This window comes from Lactuca serriola, chromosome 4 (assembly GCF_051521515.1).
Source record: "Lactuca serriola cultivar US96UC23 chromosome 4, Lser_US96UC23_V15, whole genome shotgun sequence".
Taxonomy (NCBI): Eukaryota; Viridiplantae; Streptophyta; class Magnoliopsida; order Asterales; family Asteraceae; genus Lactuca; species Lactuca serriola.
This window is the reverse complement of record NC_136411.1, coordinates 111,629,364-111,654,321: the sequence shown is the minus strand read 5'-3', so window position 1 is coordinate 111,654,321 and position 24,958 is coordinate 111,629,364. Positions and strand designations below refer to the sequence as shown.

At 37.3% G+C, this 24,958-nt stretch overlaps 1 non-coding gene across 1 annotated transcript; it reads right to left on the bottom strand.

The window, feature by feature from the left end:
* Positions 1–22,072: 22,072 nt before the first annotated feature.
* TRNAP-UGG (transfer RNA proline (anticodon UGG)) lies at positions 22,073–22,147 on the bottom strand. Its single transcript has one exon. It is a non-coding gene; the product is annotated as a tRNA-Pro (tRNA).
* Between the last annotated feature and the right edge of the window lie 2,811 nt (positions 22,148–24,958).

The window sequence follows — 24,958 nt, the reverse complement described above, 5'->3', positions numbered from 1 at the left end:
ATCTAAAAGTTTAGATTGAAGTATTAATCAGACTTAGTCATGAGTATATATGAATAACAGGCTGAAATGTTTCAAGATGGGAAATTTTATATATGGAAATATTATAGCGAGAGACTGGAAAAGTATCATGTCTTTATGAATCGTGTGCCATATGTTTTGGGTATAGGATCGATTGCATATGCTATAATGTTCACGTGTTCTGATTTTCCAAATGCCTAGGGCATTAAGAGGGAAAAAGAAACAAAACCGGATATGACTAAAGTTATTAAACAACTGTCAAGGACGATCTGAGGTTCGCTAAGGATTGGTCGCTTGTAGGCAGTTGGAAGTATAGTAATGAATGGACCATATTGACGTTATTATGAATAGATAGGATTCTATTAAGTATGAAATTTCGTATGGTAAATATGGAAATGTTTCCATAATGGGAGTTGGATATTAAGAATCTATGTGTATGTTAGAAACTTTTATCTAAGAAGGATGTTCAGAGGAATGTACTTTGAATGTGAGACTTCATCTCCATGGAATTGTTTTGTAACAAGTCTCCAGTAGAATGCGTTGTCTTTGTGACTTTGGTGCCTTAACATTACAAAAAGATCATTGCATGTGAGTTTAGATCTAACAAGATTCTATTAGTGGCAATAATTTTGTATTCTTACACTTATAATAAAGATTGGGGAATTGTGAAATGGGCATCATTGGAAATGTGTTCAATTGATCTATTTCACAAGGTAAGGACCATAAGGAAACGTAGTGTGTATGCTTGGAGCATGGGATAATTGTTGTTTTAATTCAAGTATTAAGTTGATTAGTCGAAACATTATAAAATGAATAATGTGTAATCAATATGGTGATTAAATGATAAGTGTTTTATTTATATTCAAAAGTTTTGAGGCCATATTAGATTAGATTATTCTTGTGTTTCACTTTGCATGTATTGACTTCCCGAAAAATAAGATTATTCAAACATCCACAGTCAATCATACTTTGGAAGTAAGTAATGAGGTAAGACTGTCATGAATCCGACTGTAGATTGTCTAAGTATTTAGACATAGCACAAGTTTGCTGCAGTGTTCATGAGTACTCCTGTAATAAGATTTGAGTATTGGATTAAACCTATGCTCATATAAATCACTTCATGGATTTTATCACGAGTGATTGTGAGACGATAATATCGTATATTCTTGAAATAGAGACATATGAATTGTAGTTTGCAAGTCAGTTGCACATTGATGACGCGTAAATGCACCAGTAACTTGGTGTTATAAAACGTATTGTTATGTGTGATTTGATGAGTAAATTGAGCAAGCATATGAGTTGACATTTATCCGTTCCTTTTACCCAATGTGGGATAAAAGCGATATCTGTGGGCCCCTCAATGATATAGTGATAACACCCAAAGCGCATGGCCAAGCCTGGACTAAGTTGATGTGTTCAATTGTAGTATGTTGTCAGTCGTCATAAATCAGAAATCGGGAAACAACACATGGACAGAGAGAATGATTAAAATCAATGTCTCAGTCCATACGATATCTTGAAGAATGGAGGAATATATGATCCCTTATCTAAAGGACTTGTTACTGATAATATCAGAGTTTAACAGCGGCTTTTAAGATCTATGATTGCTAGTACGATTTTGAAGTTACATTGGCAGTTATAGTTATTAGACTTATCCAAGTGGGAGACTGTTGGATTAGGTGTCTAAGCCCACAACTATAATTGGTATGTACTTGACTTGATAGTAGCATGGTCTTTTTGGGTTGCCTTCACAAGAGCAATTTGATAGGATGGATATTTGAGAAAGAGGTTGTAACGACCCAAAAATCAAGGGTAAACATTTTATTTTTAATATAGCTAAAACATAGATACCATTTATTTCAAACATTTCAAATTGTCATTAAGTAAACATTTATCAGATATCATCCCAAAATCATTCATTGCGGAAAGCATAGGTGTGTGCAATGCGATCAATCCGAGCTCTTCTTTTCCAAATCGATGATACCTAAAACCAAAAATGTAAACCGTAAGCACAAAGCTTAGTGAGTCCCCGAGAGCATACCCCACATACAATCCACATAACACATACCATATTAGCTATAAAAGCTACATATATCAGATAAGCCATGCATACAAACATATGGGTTTCCATGGAAACCCTCCAAGGTTTTATACCATGCGCCATGGGAACTCCCACATGGTCAAAATCCACTGCCACGGGAACCCCCCATGGTCTCTACTACCAAATACAAATCATGCAAAATAAACGTATTGGGATGCCATGGAAACCTTCCTGGGTCTTATACCATGTGCCATGGGAACCCCCAGATGGTCACAATCCACTGCCACGGGAACCTCTCGGGGTCTTCCATGCAAGCATCGTAAAGATAACTAGCATATCAAATACCACACAATCAACTAGCATACCACATATAACTAATTGCCATGGGAACCCCCACATGGTCACATACATAATACATAATGTATCAATAGCACAGTCACAATAATCATCACAACTAAATAAATGGGCCGACCTTGGTCCCTTAGAACCATTGGTATGGTGAGAAGACTCACCTTGCACTGTAGAAGCTTCCCGCATGAATTCCTTAGCTGCTGCCCCACCAACTTCCTGAGATGTTTATGCTGTCACCTTATCTCTCTAGGTCAGAACATAACCTAACCCAACTCCAAATGTATCGCTATAGACTGCAAAGTCTTCAACTCCGTCATGTAAAGAAAGAATCGGTTTTTCACACAACTTCTTCTTTATATTCTTGAATGCTTCTTCATGTTTCTCACTCCATGTATATGTAGCTCCTTTATGGGTCAAAGTTGTCAACGTAGTAGAAATCAAAGAAAATCCTTGGATAAATCTTCGGTAATATCCAGCTAATCCCAGAAAGCTTCAAATCTCTGTGGGACTTTTTGGTCATTCCCATTTTTTCACAGCTTCAGTCTTTGCTAGATAGTATCCCTTATTAGTTAACCACATTTAGAGAACTTTGCACACAACTTTTCCTTCTTTAGAGCTTCTAATACTTCTCGTAGGTGCTTCCCATGCTCTTGTTGGCTCTTTGAGTAAATCAAAATGTCGTCTATGAACACTATCATGGATTTATCGAGGAATGGTTTACAAACCATGTTCATAAAATCCATAAATGTTGTTGGAGCATTGGTTTGTACAAATGACATAACCAAGAACTCATATTGTCTGTATCTCGTTCTGAATGTTGTCTTCTCAATATCTTATTCTCTCACCTTCAACTGATGATATCTTGACCTGAGATCGATCTTTGAGAAATAGCTCGAACCTTGCAGTTGATCGAATAAGTCATAAATCCTTAGAAATGGATACTTGTTCTTTATCATTGCCTTGTTCAACTCTTTGTAGTCTATGCACATCCTCATGCTTCCATTCTTCTTCTTCACGAATAACATTGGAGCTCCCCAGGGTGATGAACTAGGTCTAATGAAACCATTGTTCAACAACTCCTAAAGTTGCATAATAAGCTCCTTCATGTCTGTCGGTGCTAACCGACACGGTGCTTTCGCTATTGGTGTTGATCCTGGAAACAAGTCAATTCGAAACTCTACTTGTCTATCAGGGGTAATCCAGGAAGATCTTTAGGAAATACCTCCGGATAGTCACACACCGCTGGTATTCTTTGTATCTCCTTCTTCTCCTTCTTTTCATCAATCACAAATTCCAAGTATGATGTGCATCATTTAGACAAACATTTTATGGCTTTCATCAGGGAAATGATTCCAGAATTCACACTAAATTTGTCCCCGTACACCATAAATGAATCTTTTCATGGGGGGATTACTCTTACTATCTTCTTCTTGCATAGTATCTCAGCATCATTGGCGCTAAGCCAATCCATTCCCATCACGATGTCGAAACAGTTAAACTTAATGGGCAACAACTCCTCATGGAATTTATTGCCACTCAAGTCGATGACAATGTTTTTATGAAACCACTAACAGGTATGAATTTGCCACTAGCAACTTCTACAACTAGAGCATTATCAAGTTTATCTTCCACCAAATTTGTGCGATATTAAGGATTAATTTGTTCCTAAATCAAACAATACATTGGCAGACAATCCATTTACAAGAAAGGTTCCTAAAGCAACATCTGCTGCATCTTTTGCGACTTCCACTGTCATCTGGAATGCTCTTGCTTTTGGATTTGGTGGCACATTAGGCCTTGTCGCCTCCTTCTTCTTCGGGCAGTCCCTCGAAATGTGTTATTCTTCATTACACCCATAACAAACCTTCTTGTTTAATGTGTTTTCATTGTCATAATGCCCCGACTTTCCACTCTTAAAACAAGTGACCTCCCGTTCACATTTTCCATAGTGCTTCTTCTTGCACTTCTCACACCACTTCACTTCACCTCCTCCTCCTCCTCCTCTAAATTTCTTCGAACCAAACTTCGAGAATTTTCTCTTCTTGTTGTACCTTGAACATCCATCAAACTTCATTTTCTCACCAACCTCAACTTTCTCCAGACCCTTCTCCCTTATTTGGGTCTCAACATTCTTAGCTGTCCAGATGGCGGCTTTCAAGGTGGTTTCTTGTTTGACCATTGGACCAAAGTCAGTAGGTAATCCATTGGCAAACTTGTTGAATTTGGAGAGTTCAGTAGGAACCAAGTAGATGCTCGAGATGAGAATATTAAGATAGGGAAAACTTTATTTACGACAAACATTTAAATTCTTCGTGTCTCTCTGAAAAGTTACATGTTAGTTCTAATACCGTAATTTATACGTTTAGAATTCTGAACACATAAAGTTTCCAGATCCGGTCGACAATAGACCATAGATCAGATCAATTAATAGAATATAAGGCATCTTTATAGCTATAACATAAATCATTTAGCACATAATAACAATTTAGGTATCCTTCCTAAAATAAGCTAGTGCTCGTGTCTAAAATATAGCAGACGCTCATCTCACATCGCTTAGCATTCTAAGTTTAGGTCTACAAATCCTACAAATTCCTAGTTCGCTTAAACTAATGCTTTGATACTAATTGTGACATCCCCGATTTTATGGATAGAAAAGACCGACCGATTTGTTTATGCTTTATTTGAAAATCATAGTAACTTTTTAAAGAAAGTGTTGCGGAATTTGTTCCCGAAAATATGATAAAGATTTTATCAAAAGCATTTCCGAAAAAATGTATTTCATTATATTAAAACCTCGGAATTTCATTATCAATACAGATCAAAAGTATAAATAAAAACAACATAGGCCTTACAACATTTATTAATATCTACTGGCCTATAATCCATAAACTCTGATCCGACCATCACATCTATGCTCTTGTGCCACTACCTGTAATACAAGAAAATGAGCGGGTCATGTTTGGGAGCCTGGTGAGCACATAGGGTTTTCAACCCACAATAATTAAGTTTATTAGTTTCATCAAATCAATCAACCCGATTACCCATTCCCGTTATCCTCACTTTTTGTCCCTAAAGAATCTAATTCAATGGACCTAGCCTAAGGATTTTCATCGGGATGGAAACTACTGATAAGGGTGTTCCTTAACAATATATGTCCATAAGGCAACATGAGGGGGATGGATTATACTGGTGAACACATCGTTCACAAACACCTACAGGTTGCGAGCCTGCTATCGTTCCACTAGACTGTCTAGAATAGTTTGTGGTCATCATTTATACTCTGATAGATGACTGGATCATTGTAAACATCGAGGCCTCTCATCATTTTATTTCATCACACATCAACTATTTCATTTACCCATGTTCTACCCAACATATTCGTTGATATAAAATACATATACACTTTAAATCATTTAAAACATGTATAAATCGTTCATCCAACATAGATATAAGGAACACAAATAATATGCACACACTTGTTAAAGTGGCGATTCCAACTTGGACAGCGCTTCGTTTCTTAGCAATATAATTTCCTTCGACAAAACCTAGTATTATTACCACTAGATTTTAGTCTAATATTTATTGCGACTAATTACGAGCGTTATTGTTTTATAAGTGTTAAACAATACTTTTTAACCACTATGTATAGACAGGGGCCATACATGAAACACCGGAGGGGTGGACCATTTTGGCATTATAGCACTTCTGAAATCCAACAACCCTATGCGACCCTCCAAACATGATTCCTCGTACAGCAAGTAGTTAAAAGATATTATAATCACACTTTATATATTATATTTTATAATATATATATTGTTTATAAGTTCATAATAATGATAATAAACTTTAACAAAAGCTATACTTAAAGTATGGTAAGCATAATTCACTTACCGGGAGGTTTGACTAGGAACCGGGATGTGCGGGGGTAGAACTTCCGAGCCGAAAGCTCTTCTTTTCGAATCCTTCTGGAGCTCTGGGACTCGCCTCTTAGCACTTGGGAAGTACTAGAAGTTAGGGGAGTTTTAAAGAGAAGTTAGAGAGCGAGAAGGGTTAAGGTGTGAGGAAAATGAGTGAGCCTCGCATAGTATTTATAGGCTAAAAAATGGATCAACTCGGCGAGTTATGAGCCTCCAACTCATCGATTTGGGTGTCAGGTGTCACCATCTGGTGGCAAGGCGTGGGGAGGAAGCAATGGCTCAGATCGCGCCACGTCACCCACTTCACATCAGCTCATCCCGACTTCTAAATTCCGTAACTTTCGGATGCGAGCTCCGTTTTTGACATTCTTTATATCCATGCGTAGGTATTGACAAGATCTACAAAACTCCTTATGACTCCATTGGCTAATTCTCAGATGATTTTAAATTTAGCAGTATGAGAAGATTACACTGTTTAACGACCATGTAAAATTCATAACTTCTACATACGGACTCCGTTTTCGATTGTCTTTTATAGTTGAGATTCTATTAATGAGATATTCAATTCTCATTTAGGTTGTGTCGGCCAAAAATCAATCGATCTAAAGTTCAAATTCTGGGTTGTGCACCGCTATGCCAAATCTTAGAAAAGTCATTACTTCCTCATATGAAGTTAGATTTGGACGTTCTTTTTATGCACGTTCTCGGTTTAACGTGTACTACGACTTTTGCTTAGATTGCTAAGGCTGAAAAGTAATTTATCAAAAATTCACTTTTTACGTTACGCGGTGCCGTTCCGGTTTAGCCGTAAAACTTCGACAGGTCATAACTTCTTCGTTATTACTCATATTTCAGCGTTCTTTGTATCTCCGGAAGACCAATACAAATTTCTTCATAGATATTGGGTTTATCTATTATTTTATTTTTGACGCTTATTTTCATTATTCATTTATTATGTCTTATAAATAAGTATAATGCACATAAAATCACATAATTCATATAATATTCAAGTAATTCTTCTTTATTACTTCAACTTAGGTTACAATTGTTGACCCTAACTATTACATCATCATACTAATACTTAGCCTAGAAACACGAGCGTTACATATCACTAGCATGCATTGTCCTAACAAACATAGACAAATATTACCAATAAGTTATTGCATGCATATATTCACACATAGTTAACACAAATCTCTCCTTGTATCACGGTCCTATCGCACCCCTCACATCAAATAGTAACCAAAAAGTATAGCATGAAGGAAACATCGTTCGAATCAAAATATCATTCACAAGTGGGGTACATGCAACCTAAACAACCAAGGTTCATTCTAATCCCTCTAAGATGTGGAATCCCTAACATCTACTTTAAATAACCACAAAGCTTGACTCACCTTTGTCAAACAATCACCCTTTCCACACTTCAAATCTTGTAGGACCTGAGGTATCAAACCTTAACATATTTAAACACAAAAAATGGATTACTAAAAGTTTACATGAACAAATAATAATAATTAATTACCCAAACATGCAAAATAGTTATTAGGTCAAATTTTCAGATTTTGACCTGGAACAACAGCCTGTTCGAGGCCACTTTAATCCCACTTATACCTAAATAAGTTGCAATATTCTTTTAATATTTCTATATATTACACTTTTAGATTTTCAAAAAGTGCTCACACAATACCAAATGATTTTTCTAGAATTTTCTATGAATTTTACAAGACAACATGTTCGTGCAGCTAATATCTAATCAGTCAGTGAATACGATGATTTTCACCTTGGTTAGGGACAATATCAGGTCTTGGAAAAAATAACGGACTAAGTAGACTCAAAATGAAACTTTGAGAGTTTACGGATCACCAATCTAACTTCTGATGATTTTTCTAGATTTTTTTTTCAAAACAGGGATAGATTGGTAATTTTTCAGAATTTCTCAACATTGCATTTTAAGGTTTAATTAACAACTTAACCCATTAAGCCATAATTAAAATCAACTATAAATATGGAAATTAAGTTCTTAAAAGTAGCAAGATGTCAAGAAGTTAAAATAACAATTTCAACCTAAAGTCATGATTCAAAGTACATTGCTTTTATGGAACAAACAAAGTACATGGCTAAAAGAGAAAACACCATTAGGGCTTGAGTTTCCGCCACCATTAAGCCTAATATTAAGACTTTTAAGGGACTGTTTTAAAGACCTTTTGGATGGTTCAAAACATGGTCATTTACAGAAAGTTATCATATGTGGTCGGTGTGTTGAGCAGTCCGAGGTACCAAGAATGATATAGCTTGCTCAAATAGGTTCTTCGGGATGGGGGATGGTGTTGTAGAAGACTCTCCTACCTCGAAATGAATCCTGATATTTACCTTCTGCTCCCATACCATGATTTGTGGCATCCATGGATAGTCCTTGCGTGGACTCTTCGTTGGTGGTAGGGATGTTGGCGGGAAACAAACTGTCGGACAATAAGTATGACTATGTTCCATGTGAACTGTCCATACGATATCTTGAGAACGGAGGACTATATGATCCCTTATCTAAAGGACGTGTCAGAGTTCGACAACGGATTTTGAGAGCTACGATTGCTAATCGGATTTTGAAGCCGTACTTGCATCTATAGTTATTAGACTAATCCAAGTGGGAGACTATTGGATTAGGTTTTCTAAGCCCATAACTATATTTGGTGTGTACTTGACCCGGTTGTAGCATGGTCCTTTTGGTTGCCTTCACTAAAGCAACTTGACTGGATGATTAATGGAGAAAGAGGTTATTATGGTTTATTAATATATTATATGAATAATATACTAAAAGAGAAATCATACTGGTTAATTAATATTTATAAAGAATTAATTAAGAAATTAATTTTGTGATCAAAAGATATTAATTTAACCTAGGGGACTGGAATTGCATTTATAAGATAATTGGATTTTGGGTTGTGGATCCCTTATAAATGGGGAGGACGAAATTAAGGGGAAAGCCCACATTGATTTCGTCCAAGGCCTTGTTTCTAGAAGGTTCACGTGGATTGCTTAAGGCCTAAGCAATCAAATTAGGGTTTTGACTGAAGCCCTAGCAGCTCACCTATATAAAGGACCCTAGGGCTTCACAAATCGGCTACCACTTGAACCCTAGAGATCAAGAGCCGATTTTGAGCCTCCTTCCCTCTCTCCAAGATCACCCAACTTGCTTTGGTGTTTGTGATTCATTAGAGGCATCGCATTTGAGGTGCTAAGTTCTCAAAGCTCAAGATCTTCAAGCTACAATTAAAAGGTAATTTCTTAACCCTAGTTTAGTTATGATTTTTTGATTTTTTGTATGCTAGAATTAGGTTTTAAAAGCTTTGGATGATTTGTATGTACAATTAGAGAAACCTAGATCCAAAGCTTTAGGGTTTGCATGTGCACCATATGATTTATGTAATGCTCAAAACACAACAAGTTCAACATAATGTTGGTGAGTTCACATGTTTTGTATACTTTTAAATATTTTGTAGGGTTTGTTATGTCAGCGTTGTTGTTTTCCTAAACTCCCATACTTGATTTTGTGTTCTATCGCTACTTTCTTAGGTTTATTTCCTAGTAGTAGTTTTTAGATAGATTAGTTTAATAATGTTACGATGAGTTCCTATAAATGAGATATGACTAGTGTTTTCGTCGACCCAGATTCCCAACGGTTCATCAGAAGCCATCCGTGTTTAGGTAAGTTATGCTAGCACAAACTGTCGTCAGGTTGTAGCTAGAAACCACTGGTGGAGGTATCAACTCCATACAAATCTATAGAAATCTTCCCTGCTCACTTAAGATTAACAATTATAGGTCTGGCACTTATAGATAAATGTTATTTAGCTAGGGGATGAATCATGTCTCATCTAACACTCGATTTGTGTGAGCCTCCACTATTCGATCACGTTGTAGTTCGATGTTGTATTTATACGAGATACTTATATATATATATATATATATATATATATATATATATATATATATATATATATAATCTTATACATATACATAATTAAGTTAGAGTATTTTGCGTAGCCACATATTTGGACAAATTAACCACTAGGTACTAAGCTTATCCAAAGGTCAACTATAGTAATGAATAAAGAAAAACGTTTCTTGGCAAACTCTAGGTATGATGTTTCCTATCAGTGTGAGTTTGCATAATAACTAGGAATAATATTACCCCTAAAAGTTAGGCAAGGTATCTACCGATCATAATATCATCCTAATGTTCTAGGCATAATCATATTACTTAGGTTATACAATCAGAATATTTATGAAAGCGATAGTATATAACACGTATCACCCTCACCCCCTAAAAGATTTTAAAACGTCAAAATGGGGCGTTGAATTCACCTTTGATTTCTGAAACCATTGATGTAGGGTAGAATTCGGTAGTGCGGAACTCAGGAGGCGCTTGGGAATCAGTGGCATGGAAATCGAGAGAGAATTAGAACGGTTTTTGAGGTATGAGAACTGAACTTTCAGTACTTGCTATTTATAGGGATGTAGCTAAGTGTCTGACTCTATTGGTCATAGTTTCCTGCTGTTGTAGTCGGTGCTCGTTTGCGCGCGCGTGAACCAACCCAACAAACAAGGAAAGGATGCCTCTCGGGGCATCTGAGAATGATTCGATCCGTATGAAGGGAAACGCTCACGCACAGTTTCTTTTTTGGGGGGGAAGGAGCCCGATAGGGTCCCCCCACTGACTTGGACCGGGCCTAAGTGAAAGTGAAGTGGTGGGCCTACCCATCCCAACTAGGGGTATGCTGGGATTCGCGAAGAGCAGCACCTTACGATGTTCATGACCAATCGGATCCTGACGTACCAGTAGGTACCAGAGGAGATCGCTATGATCGTTATTGTATTCGTATCGAAGAGATGCGACAAAGTGTTCGGATCATTGTGCAATGTCCTAATCAAATGCCTAGTGGAATGATCAAAGCCGATGATCCTAAGCTATGTCCTCCATCATGATCTCGAATGAAACTATCCATGGAATCTTGCGTCGTGTGAAACATAGGTCATCGCCATTCTTAACCAAGACTCAGGTTAAGCTCCGTCTCGGAACCTTGTGGGGTTAGGAGTAAAGCGTCCCGAGGTTGGCGCATCTCGTTGAGCGTGGAGAAGCATTGGGAACCCAAATTTCTTTCTTCGAAGCCGTTTCTTTTCCCGTCCCCCCGCCCCGGCATAGCGCTTCACTTCCGGTTCTTCGGAAGAATCAAGTGACTTCTCCCTTCTTCGATCATCTCTTCCTTCCTCTACTAGTTCTGGAGACAAGCCATCAAAGAAGTAGACTCCTTCCTTTTTCACTGGCTAGCATCATATGGATATTCGACGTTTAATGAGATAGTCTAGTTCTAGACTAAAGCTAGCAAAAAACAAGACTGAGGTCGATAGGGCATTACTAGTAATTGCTAAGGTGCTTTATTAAGTATTTTCCACGCTCCTCTCCAGTCTCTTTCCAGCCTTTGTGATTTCATATACTATTCCCGTATGCCATATCTCTTATTCAATCTTGCTATACGTCCAAGCTCGGTAGTTGGAAGCAGAACTGAGACTGGATGTGACTGAAGGAAAAGGGAGATAGGTGTGATAGGAGGGCATGGTTAAACAGGTAAGAGAAGGCTCTCTCTCTCGCTCTGTGGTCTTGTGTGAACTTCTTTCCGCCCATTATTGATCTTCACTCTAAGTGAGCAGGTCAAAGCAGTTGAGGTGATAGCAATAGTAAGCAGGGAAGCAGAAGCAAAAGGTCTTCAAAGAACTTTTGTGTAATAAAGCTTCTTGGTCTCATTTCATTGGTCTCTAAGGCAAAGTCTCGCTTAATCGTTCATCGATCTTTTTCTGTAAGGCCTTGGGCCCCACGAATTCCGATTTCTGTTTTTGTTTGTATTAAAGTGTTGGTAGCTTCTAGCCTCGAGCTGGAAAGTCTCATCGGCGGGGGTACTATAGATATATCATAACTCTCTAATTGAGACTCAATCTATACAATCAATCAATCAATATGTGCAATATACCGGTCTTTGCGATATGCTCTTTCAAATAGATCACAGATCTTCCCGCTTAGCTGCACTGCTCTCTGAGCTCTTTTGTCCGCTATCGCTTCCTCTAGTACTAGCTCTGATCTCTCTTCAGCAGTTGCAGTACGATTCTTTAATTCATCTCATGCCCTTTATAGTCGTAATCGCTAGAAACTCTATATCATTGGCAATTGGCATTGGCGTAATCTTTTTTCTCCTGTCAGAAGGGGGTCCTGTCGAAAGCAAGAAAAGGCATTGCAAATGGCGAGCCCTTACTCTAATTCTAAATAAAGCTCTTTTGCGCTCTTGGTCAGGCTTAGGGCATATCATCAAAGAAAGAATCCCAAGGAAGGGGGTGAAGCTGAGGTTAGAAACGGTTTCTCCCGTTGTTGCTAGTTCTTCTGTTGTTGGTAGTTCCTCAGGTCGGGTTGTTTATTTTTCAGAGCTTTTTCAATTCTTTCAGAACCTTTCGTATGCGTCTATTGGAAGATTTGGGCTACCTCCTCTCTTCCCGATCTCATTCAGATAATAAGCCAGTCTGGCTTATTAGATAGTGAGTGGGTAAGAGAGGTGCTTGGTCTGTCTCCGAATGTGGGCCTAGAAGCATTAGTCGAGTCTCTGAATATTCTCGAGGGTTCTCAGGATAAAGACAGCCTTAAGGTGCTAACGGAGCTTCCACGGTCTCAGTCCATGAAGGTGCTTGCTTTATTGGTTGGCAGCTTGGTTATAGTCGTTATGAAGAATGAAGGAGTGACGAAGGAGCTCACTTCCACGACATGGGAAAGGATCATGGGATGAGGAAAAGAAAGAAAAGGTGCAAGGTGAGGAGATATCGAGAGGTAGAATAGGTGAAATGAGTTCAAAGGAATTAGTTAAGACACGCTTCTTTACACAGGCCACAGAGTGAAGTTGGAAGGTTCAATGAACTACACGAAGGGGAAATCTTGGGCGCTATTGTTGTCTATATACAAGTGGCGTAGGCAAAGCTGTGGCGACTTGTGGAGTAGACAGCAAGCTCCGCTTGAACAGAATTTTTTGGAGTGCGCGTGCTCCGCAGAGAGTTACCACGTGCCCCCTCTCCTCGTGCCACGCCATCCATATTCGTCAGGTGCACGTGGCGGTAAAAATTAAAATTTAAAAATTCGTATCTCTCGCATACGACTTCCGTTTTCAACAACTCTTATATATTCGTGTAGGTCTCGACGTCCACTACAACTTTCCTTTTGGATATTTCGGCTAATTTTAACTTTCATTTTTAGCCTATATTTTATAATCGTTATGATTTTATAAAAAATCGTAACTCTGTCATTTGTTTTCCGTTTTAGACGTTTTTTTGTTTCAAAATTTGTACTTTGAGTAGCACTACACTTCTCATTTTGGTGACTTCTGTTAGTAGTCAACCGTTCACCTTGTAGTTTTTGACGTTGTAATTTTTTGTGTGTGGTAAATTTTTATTTACCATTAAAATCATATCTCCTGCACACTAAGTCATATTTTTACGAAGTTTATATTTTTGGAATCACGAAAATGCGTATATTCTAAAAATGTTAACCTACTCTCGAGGTGACACGATTTTTTGCACACTTATTTTTGACCCTAATTGTTGGCATAATTAAGGACATCGTCGAAGATATTTACTTTATATATATATATATATATATATATATATATATATATATATATATATATTGAATGGTTACATGGTTGTCCTATTACACGTTGTTGACAGTGTTAGATTCTAATGGAAGTTGGTGACGTATTTTCCAGGTTGTCACTAAATACCATGTTTGGCCCATAGCACTTGTATGAAAGACTATGTTTTGGGAAATAGCAGGAAAGAACATATTTGGCCCATGGTAGGAAGTGATTGTAAGACTCTGATTCAGCCCATTACATTCACATGTGTTGAAACATACCAATTACGATTGTATATTGTTTTTATATGGGATGTGGTATCTTGGGAAACTCACTAAGCTTTATTCTTATAGTTGAAGTTTAGATGTGTGAAGTACTTCTAGTAATAAAGGGAAGAGCTTGGCCTGATAGCATCGCATCCTCCGGAGATTCCACATTATCCATTATATGTTTTTACTCTAAGAATTGTTAAGATTGATGGGTTTTTATATGTTACAAAAGTCTATTTTTGGTGGAAAAACATAAACCATAAGTTCATATGCACCCTAAAGGATCTATGTTCTCACTATGATTTGCAAACAACTATTGAATATCAAGAACCCTATAACTACATTGCTATGTTCGAAATTAATAAAGGGTGATTAGAAAAATACATACCTTCGTTTATTATTGCAAATAAACTAGTAATCTTTCCCTGTTGGTCTTCAGAAAGCAAGCACTAGAAGTCTCGTGCCTCTAATGGCTCACACCCAAACCCTAGCAAATTGGAGGCTAAAGAGGAAAGAGGAGAGGGAAGGGAATTTTCAGAATTCTCTAGGGAATTATGATAACCGAAAATATGAACCCTTAGAAGGGTTTATATAAGTGACTAGGAATGCTATGGATAAGGTAGTTTCCTTAGATAAGCTTTATCCCCTTTTCCTGCTCCCTAAGGATTCCTAGGTTTCCTTAATGCCCAAGAAAAAATCCCCTAACCATCTAGAATTCGTCCCCCTCCTATGGGAGATTCTTGAATTGGTCAATGCTCAACTTTGGAACATTGTCACCTTTAGTCATTCCACTTTTAGTTATTCCAATTAATCTCAAAATTAATTATATTTAGTTTCCGATTAATTCTTAATTAAATAATACTATTTCTAATAATATATTTTTCTCAGAATATATTAATAAATTATTTAATTTGATTTCTAATTAATCTGTTGATCATATAATAAATTAGTAAATCAGCCCCCCCCCCCCCTCTCTCTCTAAAAAGCGTTCCAATCTTTTACTAGGTTTGAGGGCCACCCAATAGGACTTTGCTAATAATTAAAGATTGCATCAATTTTTTTTATTGGCTTAGACACCTAATCCAATAGTCTCCCACTTGGATAAGTCTAAAACTAAATTACTGGTATAACATCTAAATTAAACAACAAAAGGTGCTTTCCAAAGCAACTTTCGAACTCTGATCCGATCAGATATTTGTCATTTAGATAAGTGATCAAATATTGTTCCGTTCTTCTAGATATTATATGGACATGAGACTTGGATTAGAATCAATCTCATTGTTCAAAAAAAATCCCGATTTACTAATTTGTGTTGATCGCATAAGACTTACTAATAAAACACATCAATTTAGTCAGGACTGGGCCCATCACTATAAGTCAACACCATATCACCAAGGGACCCAAATATATCGTTTTTCCGTTAATGCAAAAGGAACGAATAAACTTTGACTCATATGCTTGTATCATTTACTAACCAAATCATACATGACACTACGTTTTATAACATCAAGTTACTAATGTGTTTACACAATACCAATGTACATCCAACCTTTAAATTATAGCTCATATATCTCCATTTTAAGAATATAAGATATTATTGTCTCAGAATTACTCGTGATATAGTCCATGAAGTAATTCTTTGAGCGTGGGTTTATCCAATACTCAAATCTCTATTTTCTAATTACTCATTAACATTGTAGACACACAATTTATATGTCTAAACTCCTTAGACAATCTACAATCCAATTCATGACAGTCTTCATTCACTACTTACTTCCTAAAGTATGAGCGATTGTGGAGCTTCAAATAATCAAATTATTTAGGATGTAAAACATGCAAAACGAAACACAAGAATAAATAATTGACAAAGGCAGTAAGCAATACTCATAAATAATCTCTATTATTAAATCAAAAACCAATTATATTTATTCTATTACAAGTTTCAAACTAATCATCTAACTATTGAAACTAATGTCATCTCTCAAACTAATGCTCCTAGCATGTTGACTATGCTTAATCCTACTTCGAGCCTTTATGAGAGGATGAGCAGGATTATCTTCTGAAGAAACTCTCTTCAATATGAGATGACCTTCTTCAACCATACGTTTGATATAATGGTACTTTCTGTCGATATGTCTTGATTTACCATGATATATTGGTTCTTTGGTCAAAGAAACTGTTCCCTCATTATCACATAAAAGTTCCATTGGCTCTTGAATGGTCGGAACTACTCCGAGATCGCCGATGAAGTTCTTCAGCCAAGTCGCTTCCATTTATGCTTCGCTCACTGCTATGTATTTGGATTCACAAGTAGAATCAACCAATGTGTCCTACTTGTAACTTTTCCAAATAATTGCTCCTCCATTTAACATAAATAACCAGCTAGATTGAGAATGAAGATTGTCTTTATCTGTTTAAATGTTGGCGTCACTATACCCAGTCACTCTCAACGTTTCACTGCAACCAGGGACTAGAATCAGATCCTTTGTCCTTTGCGAATACTTGAGAATGTTCTTTACCATTGTCGAGCTCTGCCAGGATTTCCCTAAAAGCGACTAACCATGCTCAAAGAAAAAGACACATCAGGGAGAGTACATGTCATAGCGTACATGATCAATCCTACAGACGAAGCATAAGGGACTCGACTCATTTTTGTTATCTCTTCATCTGTACTAGGGCTTTGAGTCTTACTCAATTTGACATTACTCTGAATAGGTAGCTCTCCTTTCTTGGAATTCTCCATATTAAAACATTTTAGTACCATATCCAAGTATGTACTTTGACTAAGACCAATTAGTCTTTTCTTTCTATTCCTTAAGATTTTTATCCCAAGAATATATGATTCCACTCTTAGATCCTTCATAGCAAAACACTTTCCAAGCCAAGACTTAGCTTCTTTCAAGGATGGAATGTCGTTTCTCATAAGGAGTATGTAATCAACATCCAATACTAGAAAAGTTATTATACTCCCACTAGCCTTGACATATACACATAACTCATCCTCACTCCTAGAGAAACCAAATTCTTTGACTTTTTCATGGAAGCAAAGATTCCAGTTATGAGATGCTCGATTTAATCCATAAATGGATTTCTCAATCTTACACCCTCTATTAGGAAACTTTGCATCTACAAAACCCTCTGGTTGACTCATGTAAACATCTTCAACCAACTTACCGTTAAGGAAAGCAGTTTTGACATCCACCTGCCATATTTCAAAATCATGAAAGGCAACTATAGCGAAAATTATCATAATAGACTTTATCTTGGCCACTGGTGAGAAGGTCTCATCATAGTCAATCCATGGGGTTTGAGTAAAGCCCTTCGCAACCATTAGTGCCTTGAAAGTGTGTACATTTCCATCCAGGTCGGTCTTCTTCTCGAAGATCCATTTGAAACCAACTGTCTTTCGGCCATGTTCTTGATCAACCAAATTCCAAACTTGGTTATCATACATGGACTTGATCTCGCTATCCATTGTCTCTTTCCATTTGGCAGCTTCAGTGTCACACCCCAAAACCGGAACGACGGAAACGTTCAGGGGTGGAGGACGTCATGCTTAGTGTCACAAGACATGTATCATAGTAAGCAAGTAATGAACAAACATTTCATTAGAAAGAAAGTGTTTACAAAGTTTGTGTTCACAAAACATAGAGTACATAAGCAAATAACAAAACAAGACTTGAAGCTATACTGCTCCATCTTCTGAATTCCCAGAGCGAGTACCTGTCTACTAGTTTCCTGAGAATACAAGTTATTTGAAAGATTTTATCAGCAATTAAGCTGGTGAGTTCATAAGATTTTAGTGATGTATGTAAGTTGTAGAAAGTTGTTGAAAAATGTAGTTGTAATGTAGTAAGTTATAAGTTCTGTTATTAGAAAAGTTCGCCTGTTCCTTTAGAATATCCTATATTTCCTAATTTGATGAAAGATACGTAAAAATGATTCTACAATCCTTTCTATGAGTACTAAATGGATACAAGTTATATAAAACTCAGAGTAAACAAACAATCGATTGTGCGCATCTGCCCTAAGTCCACAACCAAACAAGGAAGAGGAAGTAAGGCGGATAGCACACATCCCATTGTTTGTTAGGTCCTCGTTGTATATAACCCTGGTGTATTCACTTGTTACTCATGGAGTTAATTGTAACAGTTCCTTTATATTTAATGAAAAGATCCCTTAAGAAAACCCTTATTTCTTATAATAAAATAGTGACCACAATGATTACTTCTTTAATCACTTAGTTTATACTGGCTATATATAATCTAATATCAAATAGATAGTTGATTGGATGAATCTACCCTAAGCCCACAACCAAACAAGGAACGGGAAATAAGGCAGAAAGCACACATCCAACTACTTGTTAGGTACTAATGATATATAACCATGATGTATAAACTAAGGTATTATAGAGTCAATCACCTAAAGTCCTTTAAGCTTACACTGGTTTAATAAAATGGATTAAACCCTTTACTAGTAAGTTTCTAGTTTTGTATGCCAAAAGTTTTGATTTGAAATGTATGCTTTGTATTAGAAAACTGTGCATTGAATTAGTGTCCTATGACTTGACCCATACCTGGTACCCCTTATGATGACTTAATGTGTACGAAACATATATATAACTAAAATCGAATAGATAATAGGTTGGGTGAATCTGCTCTAAGCCCACAACCAAACAAGGAACAGGAAATGAAGCGGAAAGCACACATCCTATTACCTGTCAGATCCTATTTATATATATCCCTTGACGAATACATTAAGGAATCATAAGGTTAGCATTATGGTCCCTTTCTACTGAATGTACTAGACCCGACTGTTCTGTTTGTCGTTTGTAAAATGTAAGTACTATAGTATTGTATATAGTAACTAATGTTGTACTAATTGCCTTGAATTGATTATTAAGGTATAATGTGATGGCTAGATCCCATACTAAATGCTCTCTCTGTCAAAAGATTCTTGGATCCAAACGCGACCTCTGCGAATAATTGCAAGCCGTGAACATCCACATTAAAATTATATGATCATGTATACCCAATATAACTATCACCTTTTGTTTAGAACAATGTGTTAGTGATTAATTGGTATAGTTAGATCCTGTAATAGTTCCATGAAATAGAAAATTAGTGTGTTTGTTCTGTTTTAGTATCTTAGTATCTTCTCTTGTTATAGTATCTTAGTATGTTCTTTCTGTTATCGTGTATTGTATCTAGTATGAACTGAACCCCTAAACTATACCCATTATAGTTTAATAGTATTCTACTTGGATTTTTATTGAAAAGGCTCATTTTACTACCAAGTTATGCTTGTACTTTAAAAATGGAGTTTTGTTAAACTATAAAGCAACATAACTGTAAAATAGTTTTTGAAATGTTTTGACCACTTATTGAAGACATAAGCAACATTTTGAAAGATGTTTATAACAAATAATTACACAATTATCATTGTGTTCAACTTGTAGCCCCCCTTAAAAGCATTTAAAACAGTTTAAAGATTCATTACGAGGTATGAACTCACCCGATGTGGGTGATTCAAATGGATACGCGTGTAAGGATGAGAAGTTCCACGAATGAAGTCTTGAGACTTAACAAGTCCTAAATGACATATAATGACATATATTGGCATGAATATAGGGTATAGAGGTAACCAAACGCAAGGAAACACCTCACGGCCGTAAACGCATGGTCAAAGATGCATATGAGGGTGTTTGAAGACTAGGGAAGCTTAAGGGACATTTGCTCTACACAAGGGTGAGAAAGACCCACTCATTGGAGAGTGTTGAGGTGTTTACGGCCCAAGGGAGTTTACTCCTAGCCGTAAACTCTCTAAATGGTCACATTACCACTTGAAGATAAAGAAAAACCCTCATCTACCATAAATTCTAGATCACTTGGCGTAGGACTACCATAGAGTCTCATTTGAAAATCATTTCTCATTCAAATTTTTTAATTCGCTCTGCTATGCTCGACACCGGGATCATGCCCGACGCAAGACTTCCTTTTTTATGCAGGTTAAAAAGGCATGGAACTCCTGATGGAAGACTCGGCTGGTTTTTCCACCGAAAGTCTAGAAGATAAGGTGTAAAATGTAAATCACTAGGTGTTGGATTCCCCTATAGTGCGAGACTCTTGTTATTCATTATAGAATACTAGCTTCTATCGCTCCTTGCTCGCGGAGCAGCATACCGTCGCCAGTGTCTTCCTTCCACAAGTTCTACATACACTTTCCGGTTATAAGATCTCATACAGAAGAAGAGCCTCTAGGATCATTCATCATCCTCAGCAGCTTGAGCAGGCTCCTCAATGGCTTGGATAGCGGTCTTGGATTAGTGATTCCTTTTGATATTTTGATTTCATTTTGGAATATGAAAAGAGAATAGAGGATAGGCTCATTACATTAACAATAAAGATATGGGAATTTACATTGAGCGTGAGAGCCAAATGAATCGAAAGATTCATGTTTCGTTCGGGAAGGGATCATGGAATTTTTGAAATGAATGGAAAGATAATCTACTTTCACTAAGTGATTTATTAGATAATCAAAAACAGAGAATCTTGAATACTATTAGAAAATCAGAAGAATTGCGCGAGGGGGACATCGAACAATTGGAAAAAGCCCGGGCTCGCTTACGGAAAGTAGAAATAGAAGCAGATCAGTTTCGCGTGAATGGATACTTTGAGATAGAGCGAGAAAAATTGAATTTGATTGATTCAACTTATAAGACTTTGGAACAACTAGAAAATTACAAAAATGAAACTATAAATTTTGAAAAACAAAAAGAGAGCTTTTTATTTTTCCCCAAAATGAGAGCTATTAGATGAGAAGAGACTTCGTGCCATGGAACATGCCCAGGTCTACCAGAAAAAGGGCTTTCAAGTGAATTAAAAAATAAGGTAATATAGAGAAAGGTCAACGTAGGAGAGAAAGTCTTGAAAAAGATTATTTCAGGACGTGAGCCTCCCCCAAGAGAGAAACTCCATTTTGTGCTCGATGTCTTCTGTCATGCATCATGGGTGGGTGAGTTGTCCCATTGCAAATGAACCTTTGTGCTTCCAATCTGGTCATGCACTTCTTTAAGATGTGGAACCTGGGAGCTTTCCTCTTAGAAATAAATAGGGCTAAATCTTTCGTAGGGGGGTAAGGATGGTGCCGAGGTCTTAATCGAAAGGGGCTTTCTTCTCTGTTTTTGAGATCAATTGACTTCCATTGACCTAGATGGGAGTTGTCTTCTTCGATAGCGGGTTCTACATCCAGCATCCCTCTTGATTTCCGGGAGAATGTAGCCGATTTACTTAGTAAGCTGGGACGTGTCCAATTGCTAGTTTGTCTGGATTTGTTCATTTCGAAATGCTAGGTTGACATAGAAGAATCCGAAAGGAGATGCATTGAAGAAATGTCAGGGTTGTCCCGCTAGTTGGATAGGCGACTTCTCAATCTTGGAAGATCATCTTGCAAGGGTTATTCTTTCCAGGCTATTTGTTTGACAATTTAAACTAGACCCCACTATCGATTAGATAAGTTTCGGTCTTAATCAAGATAGGTCAAGGGCGCATCGAAACGGTTGGTAGCAACTTAGTCTCATCCGAGAGTCTAATCTCCTTGTACTGCTTTTTTCTTTTCAAAATAAAAAAGGTCGATTTAGGCTCCTTGCCTTCCCATAGCTGCGGTAGCAAGTACTATGAGCCCTCTGTCCCACGCATTTAACCGGTGTGGTTCATCAGTTCCACCGAAAACTCTCATTTGTTGAAGCGGAGCATAGTGAACTTTAGGCGCCGATGGATGTTCATATTTGAGTATTTGCTGATGGAATGCCTCACATCAAGGTAACAGGATTCGAACCTATGGCCCTCTGTACCCAAAACAGATGCGTTGACCAGACTGCGCTACACCTCGTCTCACCACCCCGGAGCATATAGATCCACCCAATCGATGAACACTCAAACCGAACTCACCCATCCTTTTGGGCACAGGGACACGATAACCTAAGAAACAACTTTTTTTTTCGGAATCTGCCTCCAGCAAAATAGGGCATTTAGGGTCTTAAAGGTAAGGAGTCTCAAGGGTTAAAGTATTCTAAGGTTTTAGCAAGAGCATAGATGTGTTTAAGGCCCAAAACTTGTCATACTTGGAGTTTACGGCCAAATGTGTTTGCTCTTGGGCCGTAAAGTCACTAAATGATGAGTTTAGTGATGATTTAAGGTCTTAAAAAGCACAAGGGAGTGTTCTAGCCTCAATTCCAAGCCTTAGGAAGAGTTTAGGGCTCAAATGGCACCCTTATAGGGGTTTACGGCCATGGGATATGGCTTGGCCATAAACTCCTTTTGGACTTGCATTCTTGATGGTTTCAAGGTCCTAAGCATGAGTCTTAACTAGATATCAAGTGTAGGGAAGAGTACTTACGATGTAGAAGCTTGAAATGGTTGATTTTGGCCAAGAACACTAGTGTGTGTTCTTGGTGAAACTTGAAGATCTAAGATCTATGAAAACATGATTTTTTTATGGATGAAATCATGAGGGGATGCTAGATTAAGAGGTGAATCAACAAGACAAGGAAGAATACTTACCACCTTTGAAGATCTAGGATGAAGGTCGAGATGATAGTTGAGAGAGAAATGGGGTGTTCTTGAGGTGGAAATGAACTAATGAGATAAGTTGAAAAATATGAGCCTGTATAAGGGAGTTTACGGCCCTCCTTGAGTGTACGGCTTTAAACTCAAGTGCTTGAGGCCGTGAAATCTTCTTGATGAGGTTAAGGCTGGATCAGTTCAACAGTGTCTCTAGCAGGTACTTCCTAACACTTATTACTTAAGTGTACTAGCTCAATCTCCTTAGAATGACCTTCAACAATGCTAGAACTCATTTCCAATGAGTCTGACACTCGGTTGAGTAGACTGACTGAGTCTTCAAAGCAAAAAAAATTCGGTTTGTCACATTCAGGGCCTACCTTCACTTCCTTGTAGTTAGCTGACTAATCCAAGTTTACCAGTGTTTGATCACTAATAAACGAATCACCATATGAAGTTATATGGAAACGGCAGAACGTTGGTGGCATGCTAACTCTAGTAGAACATCTAAGAGGTAATGAATTGTCAATGGGTTCAATAGGATTCTCATCCTCTAGTTGAGTGTTATTATCTTCTAAGGTTCCTTCATTGGTTGGCTCTTGAATTTCTTCAAGGTCGGTTGTACTCCTACTGTCCTCTTTGCATATGGGCTCTTTCTCCTCTCCTATCTCTCTCTCTCTCTTTCTCTCTAAAGACTCGACTTCGTGCTACAAAGACCACGTTCTTACTAGGTATGTAGAACAAATATCCAAAAGACTTTTGTGGTAACCAATGAAAATACATCTCTCACTTCTAGGTTCTAGCTTGTTGTGAGTCTCTCGTCTAAAAAAAGCTTCTCAACCCCAAACCTTGACATGCGCTAACGAGGGAGCTTTCCATATCCACATCTCGTGATGCAACCTTCTGAGAAGGGACAAGATTGAGGATATGGGTAGCTATCTCTAAGGCATAATCCCTGAAAGAAATGGGAAGAAAAGCTCGACTCATCATGGAATGAACCATGTCTCACAAGGTTCGATTGCGCCTCTCGGCTACCCCATTAATTTGTGGTATCCTAGAAGGAGTCAATTATGAAACAATTCCACATTCTTAGAGGTAGTCGTGGAAATCAATACTAAGATACTCTCCACCTCTATCAGATCAGAGCATCTTTATCTTTCTGCTTAATTGATTCTCGACTTCATGTTTGAACTCTTTAAAATTTCAGAGGTTTTTGATTTATTCTTGATTAAGTAGAAAAAACCATGTCTACTGTAATCATCTGTAAATGTCACATAAAATCAATTAACATCCCTTGTGATGGATCTAAAGGACCCACACAAATCTGTGTATATGAGATCCAACAAACCTTCACCTCTTTCACAAGATCCAGTGAAATGTGATTTTATCATCTTCTCCAAAAGACAAGATTCACATTCATCATCTGGCCTTAAGTCAAATGATTCCAATACTCCATCCTTTTAGAGTTAGGCGATGTGTTTCTTGTTAATGTGCCCAAGACGACAATGCACATTATACTTTAAGAACCATGTGGAATTTTTGAAAATAGGCTATGGTTTATCATGTTTTGATTGTTCAAATTTTAAGGTTTTTAAAATAACAAATAAGGAAACAAGGTAAACCAAAAAAGGGTTCCTCAATTTTCGAAAATTAGGCAAAGGGGTTGGGGTTTCTAAAACCATTGTAGATTTTGAAAATATAGGGTGGAGGCTAGGGTTTCAAGAACCCTATGAAATTTTCGAAAATACCTTTGTAGGGTTTAGTTTCTATAAACCCTAATTTTGATCTATTCAACCTTGTGCAAGATCAATGAGAACAATGACTCTGATAGCACTGGTGGGTTTTTATATTTTACAAAAAAACTATTTTTGACGGAAAAACATAAACCCTAAGTTTACATGCACCCTAAAGGATACATGTTCTCACTATGATTTGCAAACAACTATTAAATATCATGAAACCTAGAACTACATTGCTATTTTCAAAATTGCTAAGGTTGATTAGAAAATACATACCTTAGTTTATTATTGCAAATAAACTAGTAATCCTCCCTTTTTGGCTTTCAGAAAGCAAGCACCAAAAGTCATGTGCCTCTAATGGATCACACCCAAACCCTAGCAAATTGGAGGCTAAAGAGAAG